Raw genomic sequence first — 20867 nt, 5'->3', positions numbered from 1 at the left:
GTTTTCTTCTCAGGATCCCCAAATGGCTTCACAAGCACTGCCTGAACACACACACACTGACCAAATGGGTAGGGACAATGTCCTGGGAATCAGAGTAGGCCTGGAGGGAGGTGGCAAGGAGACAGAGGGGTTGGAGTGAGCTCTACCATGGGACAGGGCATCTTTCTCCTATCGATGTATCCATAGCCCCAAGCCTGGAAGGGGAGATGCCAGCCTGATGGGCAGTGGGATCTCAAAGGTTCCCAGGGTTCTGCCTGGGCAGGGACAACCCCAGAGTAAACAGGAGAGGACAGAGCTAAGGTCCTCCCGCCACTGTCTGAGCACCTGGAATTAAGATGGACTCCCAGTATGGAGGGAGGCTACTGGAGAGAAGGCCTCAATTTCCTCTATAAATTGGGGTGCTTGGAATGGGTGACCCTAAGTGTGCCACAGCCCAGGAGGATTATTTGGCCTTGGTTATTGATAACCATGGTATTCTGGGGTGCTGGAAAATGTGTTCTAAACCTTAGGTGTCTTACTGAACACACACAGGCTTGGAGGATTGGGGAACTGATGACTTGTGCTAGATGCAGCAGAACACAGGACCATCTATGGGGTCCAGGGACAGGTCAGACCTTGCAGGAGCCTTGGATCTAAAACTGAAAGGAATGGGAAGTCTTTGGAGGGTCTGACACCTCCAGGTGACTAAGACTGCTTTCTACAGAATTTAAAGCCCGTCCTGGCATGGACTGTGACATGAAACCAAGGTGGTCATGACTTTCTCAAGATCACACTGCAACAACTCAGTCCTGTTTTGCTTGTGTTCCCTGCTGCTTCCCACTCCACCTTGTAAATTCTTCCTTCTCTTCATATGTACATTGGCTACATGTGAGACCAGCCCTCAAGTTTTCTAGGAATTTTCTCTGAGCTACCTGATTCCTTTCCTCAGAAGGATCAGGTAGATCTGATCCATTGTGCAGCAGGGGAGACTTGGGAAGTGTTGGAGATTTGGATCCGAAGGGTATCAGGAATCAAAGAAAGAGAAAAAGGAGAGTGAAAGAAGGAGAAAAAAAGAGGGAGAGAGCTGGGATCAGGGGGTCTGCGAGTAGAGACTCAATCAGATGACTTTATTGTTTACAAGGAGACAACAAGCAGCAACATGCAGTTAACTATTAGCATTACTAAGGAACTCAAAATATCTTATGTCAAGGTACAAAGTCTAAGTGTTCTACTTACTACAAAAGGTTTGTGCTCATCTTTTCTTTCAACCTTTAACAACTTCAACCCGTTTGCCTGGAACTCTTAATTACCCCATTCCTTACATTGCAAGCATAGCCATGGAAATAGCACGTATCTCCTGGTGAGACCACTGTGCCTTGGTTTCCAACAGGGAAGCCTTGAGAAACAGAAAGACATGCCTAGGATCACAGAATAGGCAGGAGTAGGACGGTTGTGTACCAAGTTCAATCTCCTTAGACGGTTCTTGATGCCCCCAGACTTCAGCAAGACAGGAAGGAGGACTGTATTGGTGAAAATCTGTACACATGGGAAATTCAATGGGTCAGGGGGGTAAAGAGTCAGCAGCCCAGAGGGGACATTGGGAAGCTGTTATCCAGGGAGAGAGTACAGAGAAGGGAAAGCAAAAAGTTACCTCACTTCCCTGGAGACAGAACCCAAGAGAACTTAGAACCCCCAGAACCAAGTGCCCACATTCTAGATACTAACCTAACAGCTCACTCAGTCCTAGATGCTCAAGAGATGTTCTCATTGCTGCCTGCCTGCAGTCTTGGCCACAGGAAACCCCATAGCGAGAGCCTGATCCAACACTGCAGGCGTTGGCTCAACCCTCAACCTCGAAGAATCTGGCCACTTGCCAGGAGGAAATCAAAGGTAACCCACCGAACCAGGGCAGGGGATGCAGGCCAGGCTGACACTGTTCTCCTTATGAGCAGCCTCAGCACCTCCCACTCCCAGGATGGGTGTATAGAGGATACCAGGCTGGGCAGAAAGAGGTGATTGGGGGTGGACACCTGCTGGGCTCATCATGTTCTTGTCCAGTTCATGGCTGGCAGGGACAGGAGGAGAAGCCTGGGGTTGGTGCCCCTCTGCCCAGACATTGATCCAGATCTGTGGAGTTGTCATATCCTGGGAGGAGGTCTATACAGATAGGGTTTTTGCCTCATCTGGAAGTAGAACTTCATGTGTGGTTGGTCCTCTTGGTGATAACCAGTCAGGGTCCTGACACCTTGTGACCCTGTTGATGACCCTATCATTGCAGAGATCCACCCATGAGACCAGCTCTGATCAGGATGACGGTGTCATCTACACCTGAGCAGGGTGCTGGTGCACACAGCCACCAGCAGAAGCTGGAAGAGACAAGAAGTGAAATGGGAGCTGAGGGGTTCTCCACACCCAGGTCAAGACAGGGGACTTCAGGACCTAGACCCTACCCTGGCAGAATCTGCAGGCTCCCTGCCAGGAATTCCCCGTTGGAACTCTGGACCACACCATAAGGAATCTGGGAATGCTCACCACCCCAAACTCAGCCCCATTTGTGACCAGGTGCAATGTTGGTTGGATATCAGAAAAGAGCCCTTTATGATGATTCAACCTCACATTAAACCACAACAGTCTTTGTTTTGGATCCTGCCTTGGTTGTTTAATCTACTTGTTCCTAGGTTCTCTCCATCCCCATATTTCCTGCCTGCATTCAGCTACATTGGCTCTCCATCCTTAAGCAGCCTCTCATTTCCTAGGTTGTTTTTACCTAAAAAAGGGTGAGAAGATTACACTAAAATACATATTTCTGTGTAACTTGCCATCCAATGGAGCTCAATACTGTGACTCTTCTAGGTCAGGTGGTAGGGCTGCATCATGTCCCAAAGAGAGGCTAGGAACCTCAGAAGTTCAGCCTTAATGCCCTTGGACCTAGATGGGACTACTTCCTTTTGCCATTTCAACTGGGCTTCAAGGAATGTCATGTGATTTTGACTAGTCTAATAGTTTCAGATCACCCACAATGGGTTACTAGAATTGGGTTGGCTTGTTCAAACATTATACACATTTAGAGTTTGAATGGCTGGGGCCAAATTCCTTGAAACAATTCAGGCATCCAAAAGCAGACAGTGATGGTTGGTGGTTCTCTGCAGTCAGCTGATGTTGGGTGTGAATAGTCTCAAAACTTGTCCATCTGGTGACAGCAAGGCAGAATCATATTTACAATTGCCTCATTGGAAGGCGATCTGCACTTGAATATTTTCAAGACCATTTGGAATTTCTCTTTCCTGTCACATCAGCTCATTTCCTTGGGCAATCCAGAGTCTTCCTCCCATCTTGGAATCTCCAGGAATTCAGCCCTTACAGAATTTAGTATTGCTTTAGTCTCACATCCTCAAAACTCTTTCATTTGAAAAAGAGGAATGAAGATATTTGAGGTCATTGAAGTCAATTACTTGAACCCAGGATTGGTCTCCCTTTGCCCTGTCACTAAGTGGCACCCATGATCCACCTCTTGCCACAGTCACTTGAGGTCAGTGATTTCCAATTTGAAATCCAGGCATAACCATCTTTTTGGACATTTTGCAGCTGTGACTGCATGTCATTTTTTGTCCCAACATTCCATCTGCCAGTGTGAAAATGACATGGCTGAGATGAAAGGTCCCAGGTCAGTGCAGACAAGTTTTAGATCCAGCAAGAAGATGGAGCAGCACCTGATGCCTGCCCAATTGGGGAGGGAGTACGGACTGATCCAACGTCCTGGGGAACATGAAAGTGTTCTTCCCCACCAAGCAAATACTGATAAAAATGATCCCCAGGTGAGCACAATGCCCCTTCCATAGCCTTGAGTCTGCCAGACGTTGCCATTGGACATTGGAGGTCAATTCATTTCTCAGATCCTCAGGTGGCTCCTTGGATGAGTACAGGGCTGCAGGAAAACAGATAATAGTTATTGGGAGGACTGAATGGGAGGAGATATAGGAAGTGTTGACCAAGTTAGTCTGAGCATGATGGGCTGTTATAGGGCCTGGGATGGACAGAATGATTTTCCACTCACCTAGGGAACAGGCTCTGACTCAGTCCTCAACTACAACGGGCTATAGCACAAACCTATTTCCCTTTTGTAAAGACTGACACTTCTGTCCCAGAGTTCTTCAACCAAGGTCTAGTCAAAATGCATTTAGGGGGCTGGAGAAATAGCAGCTGCCAAATCTGACATCTGGGAATGTGATGATTGGGCTCAATCAATAAATAGTGACTATGTGTGTAGGGAAATTGCAAAATTTAATAGAATGAAGGAGTAAAAATCCCTGCCGCTTGGGGTTCATTCCACAGGGAGTCAAATACACTAGACCTCACAAGCATAGGGAGAACATGAAGGTTAGGTGTAAAACCTTAATGTCTTTCTCTAGGGATGAGAAAGTTCTCTAGGGATGAGAAAGTCCTCCAGGTCACTCAAGTACAAGGAAGACTCATGGACCTAAGGAAAATGTGTGTAGAATATACATAAACTACAAGGGTTTTAAAGTCCACAGTCAAGTCAGAAAGTTTAGGTGGGGGTAGTCTCTGGGAAGCTCAAGACAGATCCCTATGTCACAAAAATTTCATGATTTACATCTCGGTTTGATTTGTCATAAACTGCCCCATCCTCTGAACAGAATCTATGGTCCCAGGGAGATGTGTTGAGCAAAATAATAAAGAGTTTGCACGGATGTTCTGTCGTGGCTTCTCAGCTACAGAAAAAGTGGGGTTAGGCTGTGCTCCTGCCACTAAGAGGAAAATAAGACCTGGATGAATTATACTCATAGGCACTCAAAAAATATGGCAGCTCTTGGTGACTGCGCCACAGGCTGAGATATACTTAGACCATGGGAATGTGGGGTAGAGGGCCCCACTGACTAGGTATTAAGTGCCCCTCTTTTTGAAGCACAGTGCAAAGAGGGAAGTAGTCACTGCCTCCCCTGCCCTCTGGAACCCAGATTCCTCAGTACAGAGAGCAGGGAAGACAAATGTGTGAAGGGCCTCTGACATACCTAAGATTTGTTCAAATATTGGACATGAGCCTACTAGGTTGGACCATAGCCAGCAGTCTGCAGCTAGGGGATAAACAGCCTTAGCCATGTATAACAGTATTTTGGGAGTAGGTGCAGGGTCTGGGAATGGGCAGGGTTATGCAGAGGAGCCCTCTGAAACACACACATGGATACTTTTGAGAGGGAAAATGGGATTAAAGGAAATCCTGTCTGATCTGTTGTCTACACTCCATTCACAGTGACATCGGCTATCTATTCCAAACAGGGGTGGACCATGCCAGTGGGGAATTTCTCTGGTCCAGGGCATTCTTACCTGCAAGGACTGGTTGGACTCCATAGATATGAATATGAGTGGCTTGATATTTCAAGGGATGTCCCATCATGCTCGTTATCTATTTCAGTTTCTGCAATCAATAGAGTCCACTCTCTGCAGAAGGTGAGGATATCTGCAAGTAGGTGCCTATAGGCCTCAGCAGACAGTATGGGTGGAGAACCCAGACAAGATCTGCCTGGGCTGGGGTTCTCAAGGAATAAGAGGAAACTCAGAAGGGAAATAAGGTGGACCACTGCCTACAGAAGTTTCCTGGTTTAGTTGTGGTGGCTTTGGGTTTTCCATCTGAAAGGATTGTGGCTATTTTCTGCCTTCTAAAAGAAACCTGGAAAGGATGTCAGGGTGAGGAACCCTTCTCTTCAAGTTGCAGTGTCAACTCTATGGCCAGTTCCAGGGGCAGTGGTGTCTTCTTCTCCAGACACACCAAAGGGCAAAGCAGCACCTACAGAATTTTTTCACCATCTTTATGGTAACTACCTATGTCGTGGCTATTTCTAGGGTCCATCCTACATCCGGCCAGAGCTCTAAGAGCATTTGACAGTGATCCTTCTGGGGTCAAGGAGGAGATCTGTGAGCAGGTTGTCCTCACTGCCACCTGGCCAGAGGAGCCAGAAGAAAAGCTCGTGTCCTTCCACATGGGCAAGGAGTTCCCTTTCTCCTGTGTGCTTCCAATCCATCATCAAATCTCGAGGCCAGCTCAATTGTTGTGGACCAGCTCCTCACCACCTGAGAATCATGCGCCTTCTACATCCATGACTCACTCCACATTTGTTGTTCATTTGGTCTGTCGATTCTCTTGTCGCATCCCTCCTCATTCCTCAGGTGGTGCGAGTGAGTGGACACACACTGCAGGTTCATATTCAGAACCTAAGCACATTAGCTATGATACTTTGACCCAGGTCTGATGGGCTGATAGAGGCTCAGGGGCTTATCAGATTGTTTTCCTCCTCCTGGTGGGGATCATGTTTCACAGCCTTGAACACCCTCTTGGAAGGGACAGGCCTCTTTCCCATTTACAAAGAATGATGCAGAATCCATCCTGGAGGTCCCATCTGAATTCCTATGATAGCAGGGTTCTCTGGGTTTTCAGAGGGTCACCCCAGACTCACAGTGACATGGACAAAGGTCATCATGGAGCTCAACTGACAAATATATTCTGGCTACCTATATGTGTGTGGACATTGAAAAATCTAGCTTCATTGGAGGAATGAAGCAGAAAAATTCCCTGCTTCTTGAGCTTGCATTCCACTAGGGAGTCAGACACCTACATTTGATCTCTTGCGCATGGGGTGTAAACAGAAAGTTGGTGTGATGCAGTCATGGCTCTCTCTAGGTATGGGAAAGTCCTCCTGGTCTCTCAAGGAGATGCAAAAACTGTGCAACAATTAAAAATGAGTGGTCCACAGGTCAGAACAAAGGGCTCCAAACTCCACAGTTGCATTGGAAATGTACAGCGGGTGTAGAGGTTGAGGAGTGGAGGTCTTAGTCATGTGTCACTGAGATCTGATATTTCCCTTCTTGGTTTGATTTGTCCCCACCTGAACCATCCTACAAATGGGATCCATGGTCCTAGGGAAGTAGGTGTGTTGAGCAAACTGCTAATCACTCTGCCTGGATGTTCTGTTGAGGGAGCTGAGCTGTAGGCAAGGTGGGGCAAGGCAGTGCCCATGCTAAGAAACAAACGGTAGGAAAAGGATGAGACACTGAGAGGCCTGCTTGAATAAGGCAGGTCTTCCTACATTGGCCTCAGGCTGAGGTACAGTTAGGACATGGAAAATGGGGCAGGAGTTCCCCATTCACCAGGCATTTAAGAGCGCCTGGTTTTTGATGCAGAACATTGAGTAAAGCTCTACATCTTCTGTGTTGGGGGCAGGGAAGAATGACAGATATGAGTAAAGGGTCTCTGATGTAGGCAAGATTCATTCAAATGTTGGACATAAGCCCTCTATGATTGACAAGAGTCCTGAGTCCCCAGCTGTGGGACAGTCTGCCACTGCACAGTGTGACAGTGTTTGTGGAGTGGGCGCAGGATATGTGGATGGGCAAAACCATACACAGAAGCCCTCCAGAAACACACACATGGTTACCTTCAGAAGGGAATGTGGGTGGCCAGGGAAGGCCACTCTGATCTGTGGTCTCCACTCCTCTCATAGTGCCTTTGACAATTTATTGCAAAACATCATGGACCATCCCCATGGGAGCTTTCCCCAGCACCAGGACCCTTTGATCCTCCAGGGCCCAATGACCTTCCTGCACATGAAAATGACATTTAAATGGCCATCCTGTCCTGCTCGTGCCAAACCTGAGGCTCAGGATTCCAGGGAGGCCAAGTCAGAAAGTCAGGATGTATGGGAGTGGATGCTTGTGAGCCTGAGCAGACAGCACAGGTGTTTACCCCAGGCAGGATTTCCAGGGCTGGGGTTGCCCAAGAGTAAGAGAAACTTCAGATGAGGCATCAGTTGAACCACTACCTATGAAAGTTTCCTGGTTTTGATGTGGTAGGTTTAGGATTTTGTCATCTGATAGGATTGAGGCTATTTTCTGCCTCCTAAAAGACACCTGGAAAGGATGTCAGGGTGGGGAAACCTTTTCCTCTTCAAGTTGCAGTGTCAATCTATGGCCAGCTCCATGGGCGGTGGTGCCTTCTTTTCCAAACACACCAAAGGGCAAAGCAGCACCTATAGAGCTGGAGCCCCCTAGGGCTTTTGTAACATCTTTGTGGTAACTGCCTATTTCATGGCTATTTCTACAGTCCACCCTCTATCTGGCCACCACTCTAAAAGCATTTAACAGGAATCCTTTTGGGGTTGAGGAGATCTTCTCTGAGCAGGTTGTCCTCACTGCCATCTGGTCAGAGGAGCCAGAAGAGAAGCTCGTTCCCTTCCACCTGGGCAAAGAGTTCCCTTTCTCCTGAGTGCTTCCAATGCATCATCAAACCTTGAGGCCAACGGGATAATTTTCTGAAGTCCACCTACAAGAGTAATCAGAAAGTTCTTAGAGAAGAATTAAAAAAAAAACATGCAATAAATTTATGGGAAGGAGTAAGGCACTGCTCATTGGGAAACATATAGCTATAAATTCCTACATTAGGAAACAATAATATCAAAGCAATAACCTAACTTCATATCTTGAAGAAAGAAGAATAAGCCAAACTTAACATAAGTAGGAGAAAGGAAATAATAAAGATTAGAGTGGAGATAAGTGAGACAAAGAAAAGAAAAACAATTGAGAGGATCAATGAAACCAAAATTTGGTTCTTTGAAAAGATTAATAAAATTGACAAACCTTTATCCAGACAAAGAGAAATGAGTGAGAAAAGATGCAAATAACTAAGGAACAAAAATGGGAACATTACCACTGACCTAACAGAAATCAAAAGGGTTATAAGAGAATACTATGGGAAGCAGACTTGGCCCAGTGGTTAGGGCATCCATTAAGCACATGGGAGGTCTGCGGTTCAAACCCCGGGCCACCTTGACCCGTGTGGAGCGGGCCCACGTGTAGTGCTGATGCATGCAAGGAGTGCCCGCACAGGGGAGCCCCACGCACAAGGAGTACACCCCGTAAGGAGAGCCACCCAGCGTGAAAGTGCAGCCGGCCCAGGAATGCCGACGCACACACGGAGAGTTGATGCAGCAAGATGACGCAAAAAGAAAAAAGAAACACAGATTCCCCTGCCACTGACAACAACAGAAGTGGACAAAAAGAACACGCAGCAAATGGACACAGAGAGCAGACAACTGGGGTGGTGGTGGTGGTATTAAAAAAAAAAAGAGAATACTATGAACATTCATATGCCAACTAACTAGATAACTTAGAGGACATGACAAATTCCTAGAAACATAAAAATAACCTGCACTGATTCAAGAAGAAATAAAAGTTCTTAACAGACCTATAGAAGCAAAAAGATTGAATAATCAAGAACCTCCCAACAAGGAAAGGCCCAAGACCAGATGGCTTTAGAGAGAATTGTACCAAACATTCAAACAAGAATTAACATGAATCCTTCACAAATTCTTCCAAAAAAATGAAGAGGTTGGGATTCTTCCTAACTCATTTTACGAAGCTAGTATTATTGTGATACCCAAACCAGAGAGCAACATCAAAAGAAAACAATAGAACAACTTCCCATATGAATACAGAAGCAAAAAAATCTCAACAAAACACTGGAAAAGCAAATCAAACTACACGTATTAAAGGATTATAACTTATGACCAAGGATGACTTATCCTAGGAATGCAGCAGTGGTTCCACATAAGAAAAAATCCACCTGATCACTTGAATGCCACAGAGAAGGCTTCTGATGAAATCTACCATGATATCATAATAAAACCACTCAGAAAAATAGGAATAAAAGGTTACATCTACAACATGATGAATATAAAAAACTCACAGCTAACATCATAGTCAATGTGAGAAAGCATGAAAGCTTGCAATGGAAGACTGAAACCTGAGGTCAGGAACAAGACAAGGATGCATTCTTTTACCACTTCTATTCAAAATTATACTGAAAGTTCTAGCTAGGGTAATTAGGCAAAAAAAAAGAGAGACCTTTAAATCAGAATTGAAAAAGTAAAACTAACACTATTCTCTGATGGTATGTTCCTCCATATTGAAAGTCCCCAAGTAGTTGCAAGAACACTACCACAGAAAATTTAAAAATTTAGTAAAGTTGCAGGGTACAAGATAAACCCTTAAAAAATCAGTTTTCTTTTTCCATACCAGGAAAGAACTGTCTGAAATGAGCACTAAAAACTAATTCTATTAGTTGCAACATCTACTCTCCAGTTCATTGGCCTCACCCTGGTAAACTAACAGGGAGGAGAGGATGGAAAACTACCATACAAAGGAGATGAGAGAGTCTACAACCGCAAGCATCAGAGTGCCATCCATCAGCCATATGGAATTGAAGCCACCTCACAATTAGAGGTGTAATAGGTATCACCATCCCAGAACCTGGGCAATAAAATATGGACCAGAGAGGACTTCCTGGTATTCTGCTACAGACTTATTGGTACTCTAGCAATGGAAAAAATTATATCATTAATGTAGAGACAGTGGCTACTGGAGGTGCTAAAGGCAGGGAAAGGAAAAAAGAGGTATAATATGGGGACATTTTTGGGACATGGAATTGTCCTGAGTGGCACTGCAATGACAAATACAGGCCATTATATATCCTGCCATAACCTACAGAATTCAGTGTAAATTACAATCTAAACTATAATCCATATTTACTGGCAATGCTCCAAAAGTGCTTATCAATTGCAATGAATGTAACACACTAATGAAAGAAGTTGTTAATGTGGGGAAGGGTGTGAGATGTGGGGAATGGAGCATTTGGGAATTCCTTATATTTTTTCTGCAGCATTTTGTGAAACCTAAGTATTTTTGAAAAAAATAAAAAATACATTAAAAAAAATTCATCAATTGCATTGAATGTATCACACTGAAGAGCGGATTTGGCCCAATGGATAGGGCATCCACCTACTGCATGGGAGGTCCAAGGTTCAAACCCAGGGCCTCCTGACCCATGTGATGAGCTGACCCATGAGCAGTGCTGATGTGTGCAAGCGGTGCCGTGCCATGCCGGACTGTCCACTGCTTAGGAGAGCCCCATGCACAAGGAGCGTGCACCACAAGAAGAGCCATCCAGCATGAAAAAAAAAAGGTGCAGCCTTTTCAGGAATGGCACAACACACATGGACAGCTGATGGAGCAAGATGACATGACAAAAAAGACACAGATTCTGGGTGCCGCTGACAAAATGTACCACACTAATAAAATAAGTTTTTAATGTGGGGAAGGGTGTGAGGTGTGGGGAATGGGGCATTTGGGAATTCCTTATATTTTTTCTGTGGCATTTTGTGAAACCTAAGTGTCTTTGAAAAACATAAAAAATATATTTTAAAAAAGTTTCATTCACTATAGCATCTGAAAGAATAAAATACCTGAGAATAAATTTAAATTAAAAGAATGAACTATGTATACAATGAAAACTGCAAAACACTACAGAAAGAAATTAAAGAAGACCTAATGGCAAGATATCATGTGTCCATGTTTCACATTTAATATTGTTACAATATCATTACGACCTAAAATGATCTACAGATTAAATGCAACACCTACTAAAATCTCTGCAGCATTTTTTTTGTAGAAATGGGAAAAGTCTATCCTCAAATTCATATGGAATACCAAGAGGCCCCAACCAGCCAAAACAATCTCTCAGAAGTCTCTAACTATATAAGAACAAGCAACCAGAATATCATCCCAAATTATATACCATAGCATATAAAGAACTAGAAAAATCTCATCTATTCTCCAGGGGAAAAAAAAACAATCAGCAGATACAGTCTCAAAAGAACCACAAAAGAAACTATGATTTTTCTCAACTTCCCATATGAATACAGAAGCAAAAAAATCTCAACAAAACACTGGAGAAGCAAATCAAACTACACATATTAAAGGATTATAACTCATGACCAAGGGTGACTTATCTCAGGAATGCAGCAGTGGTTCCACATAAGAAAAAATCCATCTGATCACTTGAATGTCACAGAGAAGGCTTCTGATGAAATCTACCATGATATCATAATAAAACCGCTCAGAAAAATAGGAATAAAAGGTTACATCTACAACATGATAAATATAAAAAACTCACAGCTAACATCATAGTCAATGTGAGAAAGCATGAAAGCTTGCAATGGAAGACTGAAACCTGAGGTCAGGAACAAGACAAGGATGCACACTTTTACCACTTCTATTCAAAATTCTACTGGAAGCTAGCCAGGGTAATCACTATAGCTGGTAATCATCTTACTTTGGCAGCACAAGCTGCCCCAGGAGCTATTCTGTAGCTGAGATTGGAAGCTCCATTTCCCAAAAACAGGGATAAAGAGATAGCTGACCACCAATTTCAGCTACTGATGAGTAAATTCAGCTGGCTAAAGTTTAACCCTAAGAACACCTAAAGTTTGGACCTGTCCAAGTCAGAAAGAGGCCAGCATCCAACATTTTGAGTCTGCCCCCACCTTGGGGGGAAGGCAGCCTGACCCAAAATCACAGTGAAGGTAGGAACTAGTTTCTTTCACCCAGATTGGCCTGCAGCCCTAGGCTAGGTTTCAGTCCCACCTCTCTCAGGGTGGCAACTGGCTCAGCCTATCCAGGTAACTGCAGGTACATTTTGCTGGTACAGACTGAATAATCGGATATCTACTTGGGCAACTGCAGTCACCCTGGGCCCATAATGCACAGATTGCTACACACACCTGCAGCTCCATGCCCACCCCAAGCAGGGGAGAAAGGGACATGAAGCTTCATTAGGTTTTCTGGGAAACTACAACATAGGCTGCCTGCAAGAACTGGATTATTCTAGGCATGTGTGACTCTGTCCTACCCCTGGCAAAGGAGAAAGTTGGGAGAAGCTTCATTGGTCCTTGGGGCAATGAGGGAAGCTTGAGCTACCACAGCTTACATAACTAACTATATCCTTGGCTCCAACCACACAAGCAGCAAGGGAGAAAGGGCAGGAAGCCCTAATTTAAAGTGAAAAACTGCACCCAAAATAAATACTCTAGTAAGCCCAATGTGAAAACACCAACAAAAAATTACAATCTACACCAAGAAACAGGAAGCTATGGCCCAGTTAAAGGAACAAGATGTGCCTACAGATGACATAAAGGAATTGAGACAACTAATCACAGATGAGTTCCTAAATGAATTTAAAGGGATTAAGGATCTTAAGAGGACACTGGACGATCACAAGAATTTAAAGCATACACAGAAAAATAGTAGACCTTATGGAAATGAGTAGCGTAATAATGAAATTAAAAATACTTTGGAGTCATATAACAGCACATTTGAGGAGGAAGAAGAAAGGACTGGTAAGCTTGAAGAAATGTATTCTGAAAGTGAAGAACAGATGAAGAAAGGGAAAAATCAAACAAGGTCTCAAGAAAATAAATGACAGCAAGAGACATGCAAACATCTGTGTCATGGGTGTCCCAGAAAGAGAAGAGAAAGGAAAAAGAGACAGAAGGAGTAGGTCAAGAAATAATGGTAGAAAATTTCCAAACCCTATTGAAGGACATGGATATCCATGTCCAAGAAGCACAATATACTTCCATCTGAAAAAATCTGAATGGACCACCTCCAAGACACATACTAATCAGAATGTCAAATGCCAAATCAAAGAAAGAATTCTGAGAACAGCAAAAGAAAAGTAATGCATACCTTATAAGGAATAACCCAATAAGATTAAGTGCTGATTTCTCACCAGAAACCATGGAAGCAAGAAGACAGTGGTATGATGTATTTAAGGTACTAAAAGAGGATAACTTTCAGCTAAGAATCTTATAGCTGGGAAGACTGTCTTTCAAAACTTAGGGCTAGTTGAGAATATTCACAGATAAAAAGAAACAGAGAATTTCTAACCAAGAGACTGGATTTTTAGGAAATACTAAAGGTTGTGCTAGAGCCTGAAAAGTAAAGGCAGGAAAGAGAAGCCTGGAAGAGAGTCTAGAAATGAAGATTTTATCAATACTAGTAACTAAAACTGTAAAAGAGTGGTGAAAATAAAATATAACAGATAACACACAAATATTCAGGGAATAAACTTAACCAATGATGTAAAGCACTTGTATTCAGAAAACTACAACTCAGTGTTTAAAGGAAACAAAAAAGGCCTCAGTAATGGGAAGAACACTCCATGCTCACAGATTGGAAGATGAAATAAAATTAAGATGTCAATGCTACTCAAATTGATATACAGACTTGATGTAATCTTGATAAAAATTCCACCAGTATTTTTTAAATAAATTGAAAACATGATGATCAAATTTATTTAGAAGGTTAAGAGGTCCTGAAGAGCCAGAAGCATTTTAAAAAGGAAAAGTGAAGTTGGAGGACTCTCATTTCCAGACGTTAAATCATATTACCTAGCTATGGTAAAAACAACATGGTACTGCCCGAAAGAGAGACACATAGGCCAATGGAACCAAACTGATACTTCAGAAATATACCTTCACATGTATGGTCAAGCAATTTTTTACTAACCTGTCAAACCCATTCAGTTCTGGCAGAACAGCCCACTCAACAGATGGTGTGGAGAGAACTGAATATCAATAGCCAAAAGAAGGAAAGAGGACCCCTATCTCATACCTGATCCAAAAAATTTACTAAATATGGTTCAAAAAACATAAATATAAAAGCAAAAACCATAAAGCTTCTAGAAGAAAATGAAGGAAAATATCTTCAAGACCTGGTGGTAAGTGGTGGATTCTTAATGGAGACAAAAGGAGGACTGTGATGGCCTACTGATATTTAATCTATGTAGAAGTTTTAATTAGCTTTCCTGTAAAACCGTGGAAATGTACAGAGTGGATAGTAACACATAGTGAGTAACAGCCAGTTCATAAATGGGGATGAAAATGGTAGTCTAGGGTTGTAAATGCCAATTGACAGAAAGCTAGAAAATAACAGGAACTGAATAGCACTGAAAACCTAGAGGTGGATGAGAATTGTGTTTGATGGTACAGATGCAAGAGTATCCTTTCTTGGCTACAGCAAAGGTACATCCCTATTTGATCATATACAATATAGTGGGACTGAGGACAAACACAGGAAAAGCACAACTGGAGTGGCAGATGGACTGTGGTTAGCAGTAATAATGTAATATTCTTGCATTTATGCCAAAGATGTACTGTGTAGGTAATGGGGCAGTATGGAAAATATGTGCCAGATGTACATTATAGATTTGGTAACAATTGGATGATATTTTCATATAATCTGCAACCAATATTCCACCACAGTGTGGTGTGTTGATAGAGGGGTTTTGTTTGGGAATTCTGCACAAGTGCACAACTGTTTTGTAAATTTACAACTTCTGTCTATTTAAAAAATAATAATAGCGTGGGTTTGGGGAAAAACCTACCAAATGTAAGAAAAGGACTATAATAAATAGTAAGATTTAGAAAATATTCTTTCATAATCTATAACAAATATCTCACAACAATATGCAATGTATTGATGGAGGGTCGATATATGGGACCCCGGTATGATGTTACCCATGTTTGCTTTGTATGTTAACAACTTTTACTATACACTTATTGTTTACATATGTTCATATATAAATGACATAAAGATAACAATAGGGTGGGTTGGGGGAAAAATACTGTCATCAGTAGAAATATTTTGAGGAGGCCCTTTAATCATTACTTGAAAATGTTTAACAAGAATTCAAGATATTGGTAGGGTGAAGTGTAAGAGTCCTGTATGATGTTATATGTTTCTTCTGTAAGTTCATTACTATTAATATACACTTATTATTTATGTATGTTTATGTATAAGTGATATACATCAGTAAATTTAAAGAAAATAAAACAAAAACAATTCCATTAATTACAACACCTACTCTCCAGATCACTGGCCATATAGGATTGAAGCCTTCTCTCAATTAGAAGTCGAGTGGTCATCATTACCATCCCAGAATCTTCAGGATTGGGGAATAAAATATGGAATAGAGGGGACTTACTGGTATTCTACTATAGACATATTGGTATTCAAGCAATGGAAGAAATTATATCATTCATGTGGAAATAGTGGCAACTAGAGGAGCAGAAGGCAGGGAGAGGGAAAAGGAGGAATTATATGGGGTCTTTTTGGGGGCATGGAATTGTCCTGAATGACACTGCAATAACAGATACAGGACATTATATATCCTTCCATAACCTACAGAATTGAGTGGGAGAGAGTCTAAACTAAATGCTAACTATAAACCATGCATAGTGGCAATGCTTCAAATGTGTTCATCAATTGCAGTGAATTTATCACACTAATGAAAGAAGCTGTTAAATGTGAGGAAGGGTGGGAGGTATGGGGAGAAGGGCATTTGGATACCCCTTATATTTTTGTGTAAAATTTTATATAGTCTATGTATCTCCTAAAAGAACAAAAAATATATTTTAAAAAATTCCATTCACTATATCTAAAAGGAAAAAATACCTGAGAATAAATGTAACCAAAGAGATGAATAACCTGTACACTGAAAACTACAAAACTCTACTGAAAGAAACAAAAGAAGACCTAATTAAATGGCAAGATATCACATTCACCTTTCAGATTTAATATCGTTACAATATCAGTATTACCTAAAGTGATCCACAGATTAAATGTAATACTTCTCAAAATCTCTACAGCATTTTTTTTTTAGAAATTGAAAAAGTTGATCCTCAAATTCATAGGGAATGGCAAGAGGCCCCAACTAGCAAAATCAATCTTTTGGAAGTCTACAACTATATAACAAGCACATGCCAGCAGGATATCATCCAATATAATAAAACATTACAAATAAAGAACTAGAAAAACCTGATCTCTTCTCCAGGGCAATAAACAATCAGCAGATACAGTTCCAAATGACCCAGAAAAGGACTGATCAGACAAAGCACTTATGAAGTCTCTGCACAATGAGAAAGGTAGATACTCTTGGAATGAAAGAAAAGATAGTTCACAACAAAGAAACAAACAACAAAAAGATGCAAAAGGAAACTTTAGATCTAGATATAAAACATCTAAAATTCAAGGACGACCAGGCAAGATGGTAGCAGAGTAAGGAGCTCCTAGAGTCAGCTCATGCTACAGAACAGTTGGTAAACATACACAGCTACCTAAAGCACCTGTCTGGGGATCCAGGAGACCAGAAGAGCATCCTGCAACATCCTTGAGAGAAGGGAAGAAGGAGACTACCCATTTTCAGAGACGATTCCTAAGTAGAGCATTCCACGCCCTGGAGAGCAGTGGCCATCCTCCACGGTCAGCATAAGACACCTCAAGAGCTATTCCTCAGCTGGAATCAGAAGCTCCACTTCCCAAAAATGGGGGAGGAAGAGAAGACTGGGCACCAGCTTCAGATAATGATTAGTAAATATTCTTTAGAATGACTAAAATTTGAATCTGTCCAAGTCAGAGAGAGGCTAGCAGCCACTATTTCAACTCTGCCCCTGGGACAAGGAAATTCACAGTGCTGGTAGCGACAGACTTCTTTCCATCCATATCAGATTGCAGCTTTAGGCTAAGCCCCAGCCCCACCTCCAGCAGGGAGGAAGCTGGGGGACCCTTTACAGCCTCTCTGGGAAAATACATGCCTCAGAGGCCTGTCATCATCCTTCTCTGGCTGCCTCTGGAACTATTCTGGATTTGGAAGCTCTATTTCCCAAAAAGCAGAGAAGGAAGAGATGGTTGTCCACCGATTTCACCTAATGACTAGTAAATCTGGCTGGGTAAAATATAACCCTAAGAACAGCTAAAGTGTGAACATGTTCACGTCAGAAAGAGGCCAGTGGACACCATTATGACTCTGTCCCTAACATGAGGGGAATCTGGACTGGCTGAAAATGATAGTGATTATAAGGACTGGCTTCTTTCACCCAGATCAGACTGCAGCCATAGCCTAGGCATCAGCCCCACCTCTAGCGGGGAGGAAGTTTGTGGGCCCTGCACCAGCCTCTCAGGGTAAGTGCAGGTACATTTAGCTGGCAGACTGAAGAGTGGGAAGTCTACTGGGGCAACTGTGGTCATTTTGCACATGCACACCATAGCTTGTTGCTCACATCTGCAGTTCCATCCCTGCCTAGGCGAGGGGAAAGGGACTTTAAGCTACGTCAGTCTCCCTGGGAGACTGTGTGGATCATTCCACACAGCTGTGGCACTATCCTAACATGTAAAGGATAAAGAGGGGAGGAGATTTATCAGTCCCTGGCAAAGCAAGGGCAGCTTGAGTCTCTACAGCGTTCAACACCAACTATATCCTTGGCTCCTACTACACAACCTGCAAGAGAGAAAAGGCAAGAAAGCCCTAAACTAAAGAGAGAAACATGCCCAGAATAAATACACATAGTAAGCCAAATGCCAAGACACCAACAAAAACTGCAAACCATCCCAAGAAACAGGAAGATATGGCCCAGGTAGAGGAACAAGGTAAGCCTCCAGATGACATAAAGGAGTTGAGACAACTAATCATAGGTGTTCCAACAAATCTCCTTAAGAAATGCAATGAGCTGGCTGAAGAGATTAAGTATATTAAGATAACACTGGACAAGTACAAAGAAGAATGTGAAAGCATACACAGAAAAATAGGAGATCTTATGGGAATGAAAGGTGCAATAAATGAAATTAAAAATACACTGGAGTTATATAACAGCAGATTTGAGGAGGATAAAGAAAGGATTGGTGGGCTTGAAGAAATAGCCTCTGAAAGCAAACATAAAAAAGAACAGATGGAAAAAAGAGTGGAAAAAATTGAACAAGGTGTCAGAGAACTAAATGATAACATGCAAACATATGTGTAAAGGGTGCCCAAGAAGGAGAAGAGAAGGGAAAAAGGGCAGAAGGAATATCTGAAGAAATAATCTTAGAAAAATTTGAAACCCAATTGAAGGACATGGATATCCATGTCCAAGAAGCAAAACACAGTCCCATATGAATAAATCTAAACAGACTTAACTCCAAGACATAGTAATCAAAATGTCAAATGCCAAAGACAGAATTCTGAGAGCAGCAAGAGAAAAGCAATGCATAACATATAAGAGATACCCAATAAGATTAAGTGCAAAGTTCTCATGGAGGCAAGAAGACAGTCGTGAGTGTTACAGCTCTTTGAGAATTTGTCTAGTAGGTCTTCTGGATCTTGCTGGAAGGACCTCACATTCCCCATATTTTTTTTATACTAGTTTTTATTCCCCTCCCCCACCCTGCTGTTACTGCTGTCTATGTGATAATCTGTCTCTATTTCTTTTTTATCTTTGTGATAATCTGTCTCTATTCCTCTTTCTTGTCTTCTCTTCTCATCTTTCCTGTCTAGAATTACCAGGATTTCATCCTGAGGAACTCTGATGTGAAGAGAGATTCCCTGTCAATTGTGCCACCTGGTCTCTGCAGTGCTTCACCTTGACTATCTCCTTGTCTATTATTGCTTCATGATCTTGGGGCGTGACTCACTTGCACAGGCACTGCCTCACCATGTGGGTATTTGGTCACCACATGGGCACTGGCTCGCTGGGCAGGTACTCAGCACACCACATGGACACTCGGCTTGCCAAGTGGGCACCCACATGTGCACATGGCACAGCATGCAGGCAATGGGCTCACCACTTGGGCACTGGTTTGCCATGCAGGCACACTTTCTCTTCTTCCTGTTCACCAGCAGACCACAGGGACTGAACCTGGGTCTTCCCATATGGTAGGCAGAGGCTCTATCACACGAGCCACATCTGCATCCCACATTCCCTGTAAGTAAGAACAGAGTTAAGTTCCCATTAATAAACTGGGTGTTCTTTTTTTTTAAAAAAATACAACATTGGTATGACATATTTAAGAAGCTGCAAGGGAAAATTTTTGAGCCAAGAATCTTATATCCAGCAAGACTGTCTTTTAAAATTGAGGGGGAGTTTAGAATTCACAGATAAACAGAAATTGAGAGAGTTTATAACCAGGAGACCAGCTTTGCAAGAAATATTAAAGGGTATGTTACAACCTGAAAAGAAAAAACAGGAGAGAGAGGCTTGTAAGAGAGTCTAGAAATGAAAAGTGTATCAGAAAAGGTAAACAAAAGTGTCAAAGAGTGGTGAAAATATGACAGATCAAACACCAATATTTAGGAATCAAATTGACAAACATTATAAAGCACTTACTTGTATTCCGAAAACTACAAATCATTGTTGAAAGAAATTTAAAAAGACCTAAATAATGGGAAGAACATGCCATGCTCACTGTGTTGGAAGACTAAATATGATTAAGATGTTATTTCTACTCAAATTGATATACAGATTGAGTGCAATTCTGATAAAAATTGCACCAGCATTTAAAAATTAAGTGGAAAGCATGATTATCAAATTTATTAGGAAGGGTAAGGGGTCATGAATACCAGAAACACCTTAAAAAAGGAAAGTGAAGTTGGAGGACTCTCACTTATGGACTTTAAATCATATTACCAAAGTATACTGTTGAAAACAGTACGGTATTGGCATAAAGACAGATACACCAATGGAAATGAACTGATGGTTTCACAAACAGTCCACATCTAGGTTCAAGAGATTTTTCTCAAGCCTGTCAAATCCACCCAGCTCAGGCAGAACAGTCCATTCAATAAATGGTGCTGGGAGAACTGGATATCCTTAGCCAGAAGAAAGAAAAATGACCCTCTCACACACCTTATACAAAAATTAACTCAAAATGTAACAAAAACCTAAAGATAAAAGCAAGAACCATAAAGCTTCTAGAAGAAAATGTAGGAAAGTGTCTTCAAGACCTGGTTTAGGTAATGGATTCTGAAAGGAGATAAGAGCAGGACTGACATGAACTACTTATGTTTAAAGTAAGCAGAAGCTTTAATTAACCTTACTGTAAAACTGTGGAAACATACATAGATGATGGTAACATTATAGTGATTAACAGCTGGTGTATAAATGGGAATGTGGCTGAAAAGTATAGTCTAAGGATGTAAATTCTAATTGACAGAAAGCTAGAGAATAAATTGT

General features: G+C 42.2%; 1 long non-coding RNA gene and 1 other non-coding gene across 4 annotated transcripts in view; one reads left to right on the top strand and one right to left on the bottom strand.

Moving 5' to 3' along the window:
• Positions 1-1085: 1085 nt before the first annotated feature.
• Positions 1086-20867, bottom strand: part of LOC131276458 (uncharacterized) — a 77142-nt gene continuing 57360 nt past the window's right edge. For all 3 annotated transcript variants that reach the window (XR_011647695.1, XR_011647696.1, XR_009183930.1), the window contains 2 exons: positions 5323-8311; positions 1086-3904 (listed from right to left, as the gene is read on the bottom strand). This is a non-coding gene — a long non-coding RNA (uncharacterized lncRNA). The remainder of the gene's footprint in view (positions 3905-5322; positions 8312-20867) is intronic.
• On the top strand, positions 18973-19035 carry LOC131276475 (U7 small nuclear RNA). Its single transcript, XR_009183948.1, has one exon. It is a non-coding gene; the product is annotated as a U7 small nuclear RNA (small nuclear RNA).

The sequence above is a fragment of the Dasypus novemcinctus genome, chromosome 28 (assembly GCF_030445035.2).
Source record: "Dasypus novemcinctus isolate mDasNov1 chromosome 28, mDasNov1.1.hap2, whole genome shotgun sequence".
NCBI classification, from domain to species: domain Eukaryota; kingdom Metazoa; phylum Chordata; class Mammalia; order Cingulata; family Dasypodidae; genus Dasypus; species Dasypus novemcinctus.
Note: the sequence above shows the minus strand (reverse complement) of the source record. Positions and strands in the feature narration are given on the sequence as shown.